Here is a 3,194-nt window from a genome sequence, read left to right as displayed (position 1 = left end):
GTCCATGACTCAATATATTAGTGTATCATCCCCATAGGATATCCATAATCGACTTAAGGTCAAGTTCCGTTTTACCTTCCCGATTACATTTATCTTATGTTCCATTATCATACCATCGGAAAAATACTATTCGTATCATTACAAACAGTAAACCATTAGATAACACAGAGTAGTCCAATGGCTGAGCGCTCATATTTTCCAATCCACTGATAATGCATAAGAGGATATCATTGACTCTTTATAGGAGCTATGGATTCCACTATCTATGAATAACGAATCTACGCATACACGAGTCATACCCCCAATGTACCGGCAAGCGTACCTTTACATAATGTTAGGATGTCTCCCTTTAGTACATCAAAGGATACAAGTCAAGCATACTGGTTCATCATCCATCTCAGGATTAAGATGACAACATATAATTCGTCAAAAGTGAATTGTTTTATTCAAACAGAATTATTAATTAAAACAATTCAACTTTGGTCCGATTCAATATAGATTTCACCATTAGAAACTATATCAATGTCTCCACCCATGGAGTCCCACCTCCGACGACCAAGACAAGCCGTCTCCGTTATGAAGTAGACAACATAACAATCTTAACATGAATAAAGCACCCAACTTTATTCCCTCGATTGTGGATCATAAGATTTAGACTATCATCTTTAGATTCTTGTCTTCCGCATGTTCTTCACATTACATGCATGACCTAAAGATTTAGAATGATAGTCTCAGACTTTCAGTTTGCTTATCATACATTCAACTATTATGAACATAAAGAGGACAATTCATAGATATATAAAATAAACAAATATTTATTAATAGTCAAAATATCTCAAAGAATATTGTTACATTTATTCCTAAGGGCGTAAAGACTAACAGACCGGAGTGCACACTACCGATCGACCAGTAGTGATGCACTGTTCTATCACTGGTCGACCGGTTGACACAGGGTTTCACCCTGTTTGGCCTGAAATTGCTGTTTTGACCCATGTTTTCAAGGAGAACCCAAATTAGCTTAATTTCGGGACTTGAGATGAATGGATTAGCATCTTTAATCCTTGTTTTGAGATTGAAAACCCTTGGAATGATAATTTGAAACATGAAGATGGCTTAGGGCACACTAATTGGAAACCTTGGTATCTAATTGAGATTGGATTGCTTTAGGAATGAGAATTAATCATAAAGTGTTGCCTTGCATCAGTGATCGCTGAGGATTCAGACTGAAGGGGCTTGAGGAAGCGGAAGCCGGGAAAGGAAATGCTAGTCCCAGGTTTGATAGTGCGAGGTAAGATTTCTATCCCTTTTTCCTTGTGAGCCTGATTTTCAAAAAGAATTTTGGCCTTGGAAATGTTTTAAAGAAAGGGGTTGGTTTGCAAAAGAAAAACTCTTTGAAAACCATAGCTTGTTTAGTTTATGGAATCTATGGCTTGTCCTGTCCGTGGAATCCATAGCTTGTCCAGTCATGGAACCTCATGGCTTGCCCAGTCATGGGGCCCACGGCTTGAGTAGTTCGTGGGGTCATAATAACGATTTCAGAAAGTTAATGAATGATTTATTAAACTAAGAGATCTTGTGAACTGGTAAGAGAGTCTATTGTTGTAAGCCTAGATAAGATGCGGAGAGTGCATCCTCGGGGGCAGAACCCGAAACTCGGTCCGAGTAGGCGAGTTACTTGGTTAGGTAAGTAATTTGTACTAATTACTTGCTGAAGCCTGTAATATGGAGATTTTACATTTATTTCCTTGGAGAAAAAGGATGTGAGGTTCTGGCTGTCTGTTGAAACTGAATGTCTATTTATTCACTTACCCATTTATTTATTTACTCCCACGTTTATATATTCATTTATTTTTAAGTCATTTCAAATTATATCCTACTGGGCCTTTCGCTCACATTTTACGTTTTAAATGTATTAAACTCCTCCTAGGAGATTCTAGGAGCGGTGCACAGTAGCTGGATATTTGCTACGGAGTAGCTGAGTTGTGCTGCTGTTGGAATCAAGTGAGGATTGTGATCATCCTCTGGAATAAAATGTAAGGAATTGAGAATTCTGTAAACTCTCGAAATATTTGGTTTAACTAGACTGTGGTTGATGTCTGTTGTAATGATTATTTACATGTGTGTGTATGTACGATACTGTATGTCCTGTGAGGTAGAACCCTGTGTTGTCAGAGGCTCAGGATTTAGAAATTTATATTATATTTTAAATGCAGTTGAGTGGGGCTCGTCTGGGAATCTGCTTTATTAACCCTTAATCGAGCTCCACGTCACCCACCCCGTTTGGGGGGCATGACAGAGTGGTATCAGAGCCCTTGGTTAAGAAACCCCAGGATTGTACATACATGTGTGACATCTGTAATCCACTGAACAGTCTAGTTTTATTTCAGTTAAAGGAAATGGCGCCTCGTCGTAGACCAGCAAATCAACCGGCACAACAGAATTAGGGATTTCTAGATGTCATGTATGCTGCCTTTCAAGGCATGGCCACTAGAGCTCAAAATGAGTGGCTGGTTGAGGATAGGAAGCAAGGTTACTTTTGGAAATTTAGGCGTGCGCCTATCCCCTTGTTTAATAGTGAGGGAGGACCCCAGGAAGTAAAGTTATGGTTTGACTCCATAGTCAAGTACTTGAGTACTATGGGAGTCCCTGATGAATACTGGGTGAAATTTACAGTATACAAGATGGAAGGCTTAGGAAATACTTGGTGGAAACATGTCAAGAGAAGAATAGATGTTGCAGGACTTACCTGGGAGCAGTTTGAGACACTGTTTAATGAGCAGTACTTCCCTCAGAGTTATAGGGATGAAAAAGCGCTAGAATTTATGTCTCTACTACAAGGTGACATGTTTGTAAGGGAGTATGAGGCCAAGTTTAATGACCTATCCCGGTTTGCACCATCTTTGGTGGAATCTGAACACCTGAGATGTCTTAAGTTTGAGAAGGGCCTTAAGAACTCTGTGAGGAGATCATTAGTGGCTTTGAGAATTCAGAATTTCCAGGATTTGGTGGCTGCTGCTACTAGGGTGGAGTAGGATAGCATAGCCTGTCACCAAAGCAAAGAACTAGCTAGACGAGTTTTAGCTTTTGGCGGACCATTTGCTTCCGGTGGGCCACAGCGGAGTGGTAGAATGAACCGCAACCAGGGACAGCCTGGTGGGGGAGTGATTACCGGTGGCAGTAGTGTTGGTTGCCGA

Source organism: Morus notabilis, unplaced genomic scaffold (genome assembly GCF_000414095.1).
Source record: "Morus notabilis unplaced genomic scaffold, ASM41409v2 Scaffold1254, whole genome shotgun sequence".
Classification (NCBI taxonomy): domain Eukaryota; kingdom Viridiplantae; phylum Streptophyta; class Magnoliopsida; order Rosales; family Moraceae; genus Morus; species Morus notabilis.
Note: the sequence above shows the minus strand (reverse complement) of the source record.